This window comes from Otolemur garnettii, unplaced genomic scaffold (assembly GCF_000181295.1).
Source record: "Otolemur garnettii isolate 467f Iridium unplaced genomic scaffold, OtoGar3 scaffold00020, whole genome shotgun sequence".
Classification (NCBI taxonomy): domain Eukaryota; kingdom Metazoa; phylum Chordata; class Mammalia; order Primates; family Galagidae; genus Otolemur; species Otolemur garnettii.
Genome location: NW_003852415.1, coordinates 1,184,791 through 1,197,564, shown reverse-complemented (window position 1 = coordinate 1,197,564; position 12,774 = coordinate 1,184,791). Strand labels below are relative to the sequence as shown.

Genomic DNA, 12,774 nt, shown 5'->3' with positions numbered 1-12,774 from the left:
GATGGAGCCCTGGGGGAAGGGAGTAGAATAAAAAATGAACAAGGGGAGTGTTCTTGGGCAGGATTCCCTGGCCTGCTTGCCAGCCAGCCTGGCTAGACTTCTTTCTAGCTCAGGACAGGAAATCTGAACTTTATAAACTGGTCCATTTTTAGGGGGCTGTGTTTTCCTTTTAGTTTTTCAGGTTAGTTTTTCCATTTGCTTCCTCCTTCAGAAGTTCTATCTGAAATATTGCAACTTTGTCTTGCTGAACCAAGGAGCAAAAAGGATTTGTCTTTTCAGAGGCCAGGAGAATCAGGGAGAAGAGGCTGACCTTGAGGTTAGATCCCCGTTGGGAAAGGTCAAGGAGACGCTGGTTGAGTGGGTGGAGAGAAAGGAAAGGATGTAGGGGTTGTCTAGCAACTCTGAAAGGGTGTGCAGTCAGACAGACCAGGGACTTGGGAAGGTAGGTTCCAGAGCCCTGAGCACTCACGCAGATGGCTTCTGAGGGCGGCTAGGAGCAGGAAGAAAGAAAGGATGGGCTCAGCTTGAGGTCCAGGGAGCTCCAGGTCAAGAGTAGAAAAGCCACACTCATCTACTAGTTTCACACTAATACTGAGTACATTGGATGTTTTTATGTGCCCACATGAGAGAAAAACACATTTAAATTCAAGAAGGGGACTAGGAGAGGGGATATACTAAGCTCTGAACTATCAAGTACAATGTAGGAGTATATGGCACACTTCCTGGGTGAAGGGCTCAACTGAAACTTGGACTTTACCTAACAAATGCAAATGATGTAACCTAATTGTATGTACCTTTATATTAATCTGAAAAAAATTTTAAAAGTAATTATACTTTTAAAAAAGGAAGAAAAGCTAAAATCTCCAGCCAAAACCCCAGGGATACAGGGGCAGAAACAAGGAGCAGATCTAAGGCCCCCACCCGGCTCCTAGTGGACAATACAGAGGGTCTGGGATTGGTCGTGAGCAGGTAGGCAGGGCCTGGGCCATATTTCACCTGGTCCCAGCTAAGGGTCCCAGGCAGTTGGCCTGGTGTAAAGTCACCTGAGGGAGCACCAGTGGTGCCATCTCAGGGCCAGGGTGGGCACAGAGTTCTTCCAGAAGGGATTTCCCCGGCTGGTCTCTCAGCTTGTGGGATTTGTCCATTTTTGAATCATTGACCCCTCCACCCCTGTGCATATGTGTGTGTTGGGGTTGCCTGGCAGGTCACTCTGTCCCTTGGAGCCTTGAGACAGAGAGCTGTTTGAGCTCCCTTGCCCCATCTTCCAGTCAATTTGACTCCTCCCCATTCTTCAAGGCCTGGTCTCACTTCTTCCCCAAAGCCTTCCTGATCATGTCCACCTGGCTACCTGACCGCTGCAGCCCGTGCTCCTGGCACGCGCCATGTGGGGCTGTACCCTGTGCCTGCATTTAGACTGTCAGGCCTGCGGCTGGAAGGCAACAGTTCTGCCCGGGGCTCTGCATTTCCCCACAGCTCCTCCTGCAGGGACGAGCTCATAGAAAGTGCTCAGTTCATATCTGCCCTCTGCCACTTGGTCCAAACCACAGGGTTAGCCTAGCAAAAGTGGCCATTTGGTATCAAACCCTCACCCTGTACCAGGAGCCATGGTCACCACCCCACGTGCTGCTCAGGGGGCAGAGGAGGAGAGGCTCCCAGGGTGGGCACTTCCTATTTCCCTAGAGTTGCACTTTTCACTCCACCTTGGGAGGGTCTGTTCATTAGCTCACTGAACCAGGAGCTCCCTGAGAGCAGAGACTCTGTCCTTCTCATTTGTGAATCTGTCCCCGGTACCTAAGGCCATGCCTGGCACATTGTAGGTGCCCACTGACAGAAGTTGAATGAATAAATGAATGAGGGGCTGCATGGTGAGGATGAACTGTGTGGGCCTCCATCCCCCAGTGAAAGTTTCCCCTGTGTGAGGTGGTAAAGGACCCAGGTCCTGGGTGAGGTCTCTGGCCCACAGCAGGCCTGTCCTCTTTGACTTGCACAGGCTCCCTGGCCAGGGGCTACTGTGATGTTCTTAATGAGCTGCAGCCTCCAGCCTAGCCTCTCTCTGCCCTGGGGCCTCAATGCCATGAAGTCTGGAAAAGCCATAGTGTCCCGCTGTTGGCCCAGCTGTCAGCCCAGCTGTGTTTTGCTTTAGGAGGCCAAATCTGGCTTGCCCAGTGGTGTCAGACATTTCCTGTGACCTTGGCCAGGTTTCCCAAGCAGCCGCTGGCCTCTCTCCTGATAGCAACTTGGACAGGCCTTGTGCATCCAGATAGAAGTGACAATACATGGAGGGCATTCTAGGAGTGGGAGAGGAGGCAAAGTGTCTGGGGAGGGGAGACACTACAGGCATTGGTGATGGCCGGAGGCCCCCTTTAGGAAAGCACTAGGCAGAGGCCAAGAGACTTGTGTCTTAGAGGAAGGAAGACCAGAGGGAGGGGCCAGGAGAGTCTCCAGCAGCAGGCAGGATGCCCTACAGCAGGCCAGATGTGGATTGATGTTGTCCAGCTGTGGCCTGGACTGGCTAGAGAAGCCTGGAGACTCCCTGTGAGCCCCAAGTGGAGACCTCTTCCCCAAGGTTGGGCAGAGGGCCTGCCTTACCTGGGGAGCAAGAGCCATATTTGGAGTAGGGAGGGCCTGGGCTTTGGATTTATATAATCCTGGGTTCCAATTCTGGATTTACTACTCACCAGCTGTGTGTCATTAGGCACTTGTTCTAACCTCTCTGAACCAATAGTCTCCACCTGATAGGATTACAGGGCGGTTTAAATGAGATCCTGTGAATAGAGCACTTAGCATGGTGCCTGATCCCAGCTAGTTTTTGATACATATTAGCCATTGGTGGGCAAGTTCTCTTTGCCAGGAGGACTTAGGTGGATGGGAGGAGGTAGTGAATGAGTGTGTGCAAGCATGTGTGTGCAAGCATATGTGTGCACATGCAGACTTATTCTGAAAAGTCAGAGTCCAGACCACGCCTCAGAGTAGGTGTGAGTAGCAGATCCAGTAATGGCTTTGGCTGACTTGGGGTATGGTTATTCCACCAGGACCATTGTCACCAGCCCATTGGGAGAGGGGAACTGTCAAGACTGGGAGGGACCTCCTCTAATATGCTACTTAGCCTGACCTGAGGACATAAAGGCTGAGCCCTGGGGACATTCTAAGCAGGCTTGGTCATTGCCTGTGACAAGGCTGGGAGGGGGTGGCTGGGAGGTGTCTGGGGAGCTGTGGCCCCATGGTGGTGGCTCCCAGTAGGCTGCTCCTGTCCAGTCTCCCCTCCTCTGGATCTCCTCTTCTCTGCACACTCTGCCTTCCTTTTCTATGGCTGCCATAACAAATTACCACAAAAATGATCTTTATTTTTTTTGAGACAGAGTGTCACAATGTCACCCTCAGTAGAGAGCTGTGACGTCATAGCTCACAGCAACCTCCAACCCTTGGGCTTAAGCTATTCTCTTGCTTCAGCCTCCCAAGTAGCTGGGACTACAGTGCCTGCCACAATGTCTGGCTGTTTTTGGTTGCAATTGTCATTGTTGTTTAGCTGGCCTGGGCCAGGTTCGAACCCTCCAGCCTTGGTGTATGTGGCTGGCGCCCTACTCACTGAGTAAAGGTGCCGAGCCCACAAAATGATGATTTTAAAACAACACACATTCATAGTGGTGCACTCCTGTAATCCTAGCACTCTGTGAAGCCAAGGTGGGAGGGTCCTTTGAGGTCAGAAGCTCCAGACCAGCTTGAGCAAGAGTAAGACCTGTCTGTACTAAAAATAGAAAAATTAGCCAACTATTGTGGTGGGCACATATACTCCCAGCTACTCAGGAGGTTGAAGCAGGAGGGTTGCTTGAGCCCAGAAGGTCTAGGTTGTGGTGAGCTATGATTACGCCACTGCACTCCAGCCAGGACAACAGAGAGGGACTCTGTTTCAACAAACAAACAACAAAAACAAAACAAGAAAAGAAAATACTTATTTGTCATTGTATAGTTCTATAAGTCAGACATTTGATGTGAGTCTCACCAGTCTAAAATCAAGGTGTTGGCACGCTTCTTGAGGCTCTAGGGCAGAATCTGTTTCCTTGCTTATTCAGGTTGTTGGCAGAATTCAGTTCCTTGTAGTAGTAGGACTGATTCTCTATTTTCTTGCTGGCTGTCACTCAAGGGCTGTTCCTAGCATCTAGGAGCCACCCACATGCCTTGGCTGTGGCCACTTTCCTCCAGCTTCAAATTCAGCAACAGCAGCAGGACTCTTCATGTTTTGAATCTTCCCTCAGCTTCCCTCTTTGGCTGTGTTGCCTTCATGACTCTCCTGCCTGCTTCTGCCACTTTTAGGGGTCCCTGTGATGACCGATAATCTCCCTATTTTAAGGTAAGCTGATTGGCAACCTTAATTTCATCTGCAGCTTTAATTTTCTTTTGCCATTTAATGTAACACATTATTCAAAGCCATAACACCAGGGGATGAAGGTTGTAGGGGCCAACTATATTCCCGACTGCAGCCAATTACAGCCGGGACACTCTGTCCAAAGTGTAACATCTCCCTCTTATCAAGGGCTTGCAACAAGGGCAGCCTACATGATCTGCTCCCCCCCTTTCTGACTTCCCCAACTTCTACCACTCTCCCCCTATATGTCAAAATTGCTAGAGGTACTCCTACCCCAGGGCCTTTGCACTTGCTATCTGCCCTTCCTGGAACCCTGTATTAGTTTTACAGTGCTGCCATAACAAGTTCCTACAAACAACAGAAATTTATTCTTTCCTGGTTCAAGAGGCCTGAAGTCTAAAAATCAAGATCTTAGAAGAGTTGATTGTTTTCAGAGGCTCTGAGGGAGACTATGTTCTGTGCTGGCATCCACTGGCCTTGGCAACTCTTGGTGTTCCTTGGCTTATAGGTGCATCACCCCAATCCCTGCCTCAGTCATCACGTGACCTTTTTCTGTGTATGTCTGAGTATGAGTGTTAGTTTGTGTGTATTAACTCTTCTGATAAGGATGCCAGTTATTGGATTTAAAGTCTTCCCTAAACCAGTGTGACCTCATCTAAACCTAGCTAATTATATCTGCAAAGACCCTATTTCTAAATAAAGTCAAAGTCACTTTCATAGGTCTGGGGGTTAGGACTTCAACACTTCTTTGGGGGGACACTATTCACCACACATCTAAACACTCTTCCCCAGATACTCACACATTGGCCTTCTCTCCCCTCTCCTTCTTGGTGGGGCCCTCTCTGTTCACTAGATCCAAAACCACACTCTCCAAATGCTCCCTGCCTCCTACCTGGCTCTTTTCTCTTGAAGCACTAACACCTTAGATATTTTACTTATTTTATTTATTGTTTTTCTTACACCAGTAAGATGTCAGGTGGAGAAGGACGGGAGTTTTAACTGCTTTCTTCACTGATGTATATCCAGCACCCCAAACACGACCCAGCCTGGAATAGAGTTGAGTAAAGATGAGCCCAAACAAGCTGGTGGCCTGTGTGCACTGTTTTGTTTTCTTCTCACAACTCTGTGCAACAGGTGGGTGAGGAGAGACTCAGAGGCGGTGACTTGTCACCACTCCCTCACCCAGCCTGGTGTCTCCAGCATCTGTCCTAGACCTGACCTCCTTGAGCTTTTGTCTATAGGGAGACAGAGAAGGGCAGGGACGCAGGGAAAGGCCCCGCTGAGGTCCCGCCTCATGGGGTGAGTACGAGGTCCGCTGGTGCCTGTGGCAGTGTGTGTCTGCATGCTCGTGGATGCTGAGCAGAGCTGGACCCAACCTCTCAGAGCAGGATGCAGCATGGTCTAGGCCTCCACGTCTTTTCTGGGGTTCCCTAGGCGCTGTTGCAACATGTGACCTTTAACGTACCCCTGCTGAGACTGAGCCTGCAGGTTTGCCACGTGATTGTGGCCTCTCTTCCTCCAGGCCTTGCCCAGATCTCCTGTGGTGGGGTGCAGGGATTCTGCTTCCAAGTGGCTGGTCACTATAAGCCTGGGCAAGCAGAGTAACTTCCCAGTAGATCACTGTGCTAGGAGCCACTGCAGGGGAGATGCAGGTGTCCCTTCCTGGGGCAAAGGGTACAAGAAAGGCAGCATCCTCTACCTGATAGAATAGCAAAGGATTGTTCCAGGAGCCTGATGACCTGCAAGCAGCTGGGAACAGGATGATGAATCCTGTTAGGCACTTGTAAGATGTGTCTCCTTCTGCCGACATGGGCCACAGAGAATTAGAGTGGCAGGGATAACGGGACAGACAGGAAGTGGCTCCTGGCAGGGATGCTATGGACAAGTCTCTTGAGACATTATGAACCAAGAGACCAGATTTGGGCCTGGCTGGCAGGAAGGAGGCCTGTGGCACTGGTGTGGGCAAGTGCAGACTGGCTCTTGGCTGGGGAAGTGCTGGGCACCTTGAGGATGGAAGTCTGGTCGTTAGAGGGAGACATGAGAAGGGGGCCAGGAGACAGATCAGAGTGTCTGGGTTAGGGGAGCTGGATGGGCCCAGGGCTTAAATTTGGTTAGAATTTAAACCCTGGTGCCCTCACCTTATTTATGCAAGCCACTTTACCTTCCTGAAACTGAGTTTGTTTGACTTTGATATAAGAAGACAGGAATGCCGATCTCCTAGGATGGTTGAGAGAGTTCACTAAAATAACCTGGAGTGATTGGTGGGGCGCCTAGCACACAGTAGGTCCAATCCCCCATGTGCCTATGACAGATAAGCATGGGATACCCCATTTGCCTGGATGAGTTTTTCTCTCCCTCATTGTCTGGGCTTATAGAAGAGGAAACAGAAGTGGGATGCGGGTTGGCAGCCAGGTGGTGGGCGTGTCCTTGGAACCAAGGACATCCTGACCCTGGGACAGGCCGAAGGCCTGCCCGGCCCTCTGAGCCTGGCTTCTCTCCAGCCACCTCACACCCACTTCCTCCACTCCCCCGGGCTTCAGCATGCCATTGCAGGCCTGCTGCTTGCTTCTTTGGGAAACTTGGGCCTCTGCTTGTTCTTCTTCCTCCTCATTCAAGTCCCTCAGACCCAAGACCATTCTCTGATTCACCTGGAATGTGCCAAGACACCAACTTATGCTTGGAGACCCTGGGAAAATTTTTTGCCCTCCCAAGGCCTTGGAAAGCATGGGTCTTCCCTAAGCTCAAGAGCTAAAGTCTTAGACTCTGGCTGATGGTGAAAAGTGCTTACCCTCTCACGTGCCCATTTCCAAGGTCATGACAAGAACATGTGAACCTTCCCTCAGCTGTCCCTGACAGTCTGGCCTCAGATCCTCCTTGCAGGGGGTTAAGTGGCCTGCATCTTTTGTGCTGTGCCACCCCCTTACTCCTGGCCATCGAATGGTGTTTCCCTCAAGGGTTGACTTAACCCTATAAGCTTTGGAGGCATCTGAGAGTTGAGCCCTTCCTTTTTACAGCTTTCTTTGTATAACTCTGAGTCCCAACCTTGTCCCTGGAGTTCTCTGGAATTCCCAACCCTTAGGACCCTGAAAACACTATTTCAAATAGACTTGGAATCAGGCTGGGTGACTAGCCTGTAATTGTGGTCAAGCCACTTCATGTCACTAGCAATTATTGTCCCTGTCTATAAAATAGGAAGGATATTCTTCCTCTGTGAGGATTAAGACAATGTCTGGGAAAGATTCCATTGAGAATAATAACATGCCTTGCAAATGCTTGATATTGTTATTCAGGAGTACTGATGGTGGGCTAGAGTATTTGCTTATGCCTGGTATGTGCTTACTCTCTCACATGCCCATTTCCAAGGTCATGACAAGAACCCGTGAGCCTTCCCTCAGCTGTCCCTGACAGTTTGGTCTCAGGTATGTGTACATGGTCACTGTAGGAAGAAGCTCCTTACTGAGGTCCTTCTTGACCTCTTTATTAAGATTTTAACCTTAGAATTAACCTTAGCTGCTGGACACCACAATAGGAGATGTTCTTCACATCATAGTGTCTGTGACAGGATACCCTAATAGTTGTGCAGGGCATGACACGTGCAACCACATATGGTAACACTGGAATCTGGCTTCTTCCCAGGAGGTGTCCTCCATTTCCCCATTCATTAATATTGTCAGCCCCCAACTTGATAAGTCTTTTCATCTGGCTCACTTTTTTTTTCCACAGTACTTTTGATTTTCTACTTTCTAACATAGCATATAATTTACTTATTATGTGCGTTTAGCATCTGTTTTTCACCAGTTGCTATGTGAGCTCCTCAGTGGCAAGGATTTTTGTTTTGTTCACTGACATAGTCCAAGCTCCTAGGACAGTGCCTCATCTATAGTAGGCCCTCAGTACACAAATACCTACTGAATAACTGTAGAATAACTGAAAATGCCTGTCCTAATGCATTTTCTGTTACTGCCCCTGGAACAAAGAGATGGTCTTGGGCCTATTCCCTTCTGGTGCTCGGCTCATCCCCTCGCATGTCACTGATGAAGGAGGGGCTCTCTTAACCCTCCTAACAGGTGGTGCTTGCCCATCCTATGCCCCTTGGTCTTAGGGATCTGAAGTCAGAGCAAGGTGAGGGTGACTTATCTCCTGAGGGTGGCCAGAGCTTCACAAACCCTTAGGCAGGGGTCCTCAAACTTTTTAAACAGGGGGCCAGTTCACTGTCCCTCAGACCATTGGAGGGCTGGACTGCAGGCCCCGGGACGAGTCGGCTGCTAAGCAGGACAGGCAGCAGCGGCAAAAACACCTGGCAGGCTGGATAAATGTCCTCAGTGGGCCACATGTGGCCCCCTGCGGGCCATAGTTTAAGGACACCTGCTTAGGTGTGCCAGGAGTCAGGTGGGGAGGCTGTAGCAGTTATAAATGGATCTCCTCCCAGTTCCTCCCATGTCTTGGTCCTTAGAAGAGCCCTGTGAACCCCCTTCCCTGGGGCTGTGGGTTTGAAAGATGGATACTCACTGTAGGCCTCCACCCAGATCAAATGAAAAGGTTTTATTTTTCCCAAGTTCAAAGTTGCAGAAGCCCTACTACTCCTCAAGGGGAGTAGAGAAAAGACCATCTCAGCTGAGGACTTCCTTCCCCACCCATGCTCCCTCTCCCTGCTATTGCAGAGGGTGGGTTCTGGAAGTGCAGATGGACCACATAAGTTTTGTGGAGGGTCCCTTGGCACTCAATCCCTGCCAGCCCCAGTCCATCCCTACACAGCAGAGACCGCTTGGCATAGCTGGATGGGTCTGAAGCACTCTGCTCCAGCCAGGTCTAGGAGGGAGGCAGGCTGTTCTACACTGGAACTTTTAGTTGCTGGACACAACACTAGGGGTGGTTCTTCATACTACAGTCTCTGTGATAGATAACCCAAGATTTGTGCAGTGCACAGCTTGAGCAGCTGTATGTCGTGACTCTAGACACAGCTTCTTTCTGGGAGAGAGAGATGTCTCTCATTTCTCCCACAAAGCTTGTTACTTCTGGTAGTCCTTTCCAGCTGGTTTTAGCTATTGAGGTTCCTTCTAAATTCTTCTGAAAGGGGGATGGACCCCTGAGGCTTTGTACTGTTAATATGCATTATACCAGCCCACACAAATACCAGAGACCCCTGGAGTTCAGGCCCTGAGCAGGGCCTTGGCTGGCCTTAGGGTGCATTTGTGTGAATTATCAAAAGATACCCACTGGGTTCCAAGGCAGATGTAGCCCAGGGCACACAGTCTGAGTATGCTTTGATCTTGGGCCTCCAGGTCCCCACAGAGGTTATGGGGGGTGGGGTGGGCACTGTCTTTCTCCTCCCCAGCAAGCCTCCTTCCTCCTGCTCAGCCCAATGTAGGCACCTATGTGTTAGTGACGATATCGCTCCTGCTTCCTCGTGGGGTAACTGGAAAGATTCAAGGAAAATGAGATCTGCTTTCTATATACTTCCTCTTACTTTCCCTTTTCTCCTGTTTAAGCCTAAAAGTGGACATCTGGCCCAAGGTGGCCTTCCAGGATTCTACTGGGGCTGAGGATTACCAGGACCCTTCCCTAGCTTTGGTTCCTAAAGGGAACTCCTCCCAGCCCTGCCCCATGCCCGGCCCTTTGCAGATCTCTAAGATACCAGCTGTTAGCCTCTGTCTGCCCATAGCCTGCCCCTCAGTGATGGAGAAGGTGGATCTTCTTCCTCTTCTGATTCTAACTTGTCATCATCATCAATAGGGTTTATTGCCTAATAAGCCTCAGGTGCTGAGACTCCTTCCTTCCCTTCTTGTCCCACATCAGTTGCTGGCTCAGTGACAGGCAAGATGTGGGTGTTGCAAGAGGTCTTTTGGCTGAAGGTGTAGTGTCCAACTGGTGGGGTTTAAACACAATGGGGTGGCAGACACACCTGCTGAGGCAGGCACTGAGGAACAGAGGAGCAGGAAGGCAGCCCCGTGCTCATCACAGCCTTAGTGGATTGTGGCTATAGTGGTGACTGGGTTAGGATTGGGTAGCAGTTGCGTTGTGTTCAGGGTGACTGTTTGGGTTAGGATTTGGGTAGCAGTTGGGTTGTGTTCAGGGTGACACTCTATTTAGCAATATGCTAGTGGCTGGGGAGAGATTAGAGGTATTAGGATAAAGTTTTAGCTTTACAGTTGTGGTTAGGGTTATGTTAAAGTACAATTCAAGGCTGTGGGTCCTTTTCAAGTGTATGTGTTGTTGGAGCCTACTGGGTAAGTCAGCACTTTACAGGCACCAGCTCATTTAACTGGGGACAGTTCTCCCTAGTGGCTAAGAGCATGGGTCCTGAGACAGGCAGACCTCAGTTTCATCTGACTGTGGCTCACCAGCTGTTTGATGAGTGAGTTCTTTCACCTCCCCAGGTCTCAGACTAAAAGATGATGATACCAATACTGGCTGCACAGGGCTGTGGTCAGAATAAAATAAAAGAATGTGGATAAAAGGATAAAACACATAGTTAAGTGCTCAATATTTGCTGGCTACTAGTTTTTCTTATTTGGGTCAGTTAGAAACAGTGCACTGGAGGGGTCCATGTGGACAGGGTCAGAGGAAAACAGCAAAGGACAGTATCCCAGGGGTAGCTACCCAGGAAAGCCTTCAGGTCTACATGGACAGAGTAGCTCCACCCATGTCAGAGGGCCTCCAAGAGGGCTGCAGCCCGCACTCACTGGACAGAGCTGGGAGGATCCGTCCTCCACTCCCTCTCCTCTGGCCTCTGAGCTCCTACTGGGGTTCTGAATTAGCTGGACTGGACTGGAAGGCAGAGGGTGAAGGTGGCATCCCAGGGCCCAGAGTGGAGTGGAGAGGGGGCAGTGGAAGATCTTCAGCACATTTACCAGTCCTCACAATGACCTTGTGAGAAGGATATTCTCATTCCCCCTAATACACGATGAGGAAACCAAGGGCAAGGGTGATTCTAGCCTAGCTCTGCTCCACTTTGGATCCTGTGCTTTCAAGCATTTTGCTAAACAGCTGGCAGAGCAGGTGGGCACAGGCAGGTGCAGGAACATCCAGCTTGGCTTGGGGGCTGTAGAGGACAGGGTGAGGCTGGGTTCCAGCCTCCATTGAGAAAGCTACTGAAGTGGGTGAGAGCCTGGAGCAACCACCAGAGGGGAGGAAGGCAGCTTGTCATTCAATATCATTCAGATATTAATGTATGCAGTTTCCAGCATTGGGCTTAAAAACAATAGCAAGGAGAAACATTTCAGGCTTGTAGCTGTACTCACAGCACTTAACTGACTTAAGTTCTCTAGGATTTTTGTTTAAAAGGTAAAGATTCAGAGTGATGAAGCAAGGAGAGAATGGAAAGACAGTCAAAGCTCTTTTGTGGATGTCTAGAGGAAGGTTCTTCCCGTCTGGTTTCCCTTTCCAGTGCTGGCAGCTCAGCCAAGGTCACCCTATGGGTGTGTGTGCGTGCATGTGTGAGACGGGGCGTGGGTGGAAGCTGTGGTGGGAACATGCCTCAAATGTCCTAATGGAGATTTTTCAGGCCCTGTGAATTCTCCTTTTGAGCTCAAGGTTTTCAAATATATATCAGGTTTCACCCCTTGTCCGGAACATAGAGGAAGTTTCTGATTTATGAGTTCAGTAGTTTTTCCAGTTACTCCATCTTTAAATCTGCCATCAGTTAATTAATTTGCCACTGTCAGAAAAGGCACTGTGAGCTTCCCAGGTGAAAATCAGTTTAGCGAAGTGAAGTGGTATTATGATAACAGTAATAAAAAAGGGGACTCTGAAATGTACACTTGTTTTCACTTGTGGAACTAATTGAATCAGTGTCTCAGGGTTCCTCCTCCTCCTTCTTCCTAAATCACAGCACACACACACTCTCATAACCTTGCAGGATAATTTCCCAGAAAAGGATTAGAAAGGGAAAATGGATTAAATGCAAAGTCATCTGATGACCATGTTGTAAGAGGTTGCTTAGGTCCCAGAGGGGTGCATTTGTGTGTCTGTCTGTCTGTCTGTCTGCCTGTCTGTAGATGGCATAGTGAAGATTGCTAAATGATTCCCAATAATGAAATGTGAAAACACATAGTTCCTTTGCTAGCCACATAGCTGTGGTTTTGCGTCCGTGATTCATTGTGGAAGTGAGTAGCTGCGACAGGCATTCTGTGGATTTTTTTTTTTTCATCTTATTTCTCCTAAAAAAATATTTGTGCAAGGTCTAAAATTCAGGGAAGTCAAGTACTTGTTGAAGAGAAAAATCCCTGTTCTTTGCAAAACAACAATTACAGATCGAAAGTTCTGGAGCTACCACATTTCTGCTTCTAGCTGTCGCCTACGCTGCATTTTCCTCCTGGAGCCTCAGTTCTGCCCACGACCGGACATGTCACCCACCTGTGCCCAGGGAGGAAAGGGGCTACATCAGAGGCCTCTTGGGGGAGTCTGGATCT

The 12,774-nt window shown here is 49.5% G+C and overlaps 1 protein-coding gene across 1 annotated transcript in view; it reads left to right on the top strand.

The window, feature by feature from the left end:
- Positions 1–12,774, top strand: part of LTBP2 (latent transforming growth factor beta binding protein 2) — a 101,014-nt gene that overhangs the window by 23,514 nt on the left and 64,726 nt on the right. The gene's annotated exons all lie outside the window — the stretch shown is intronic.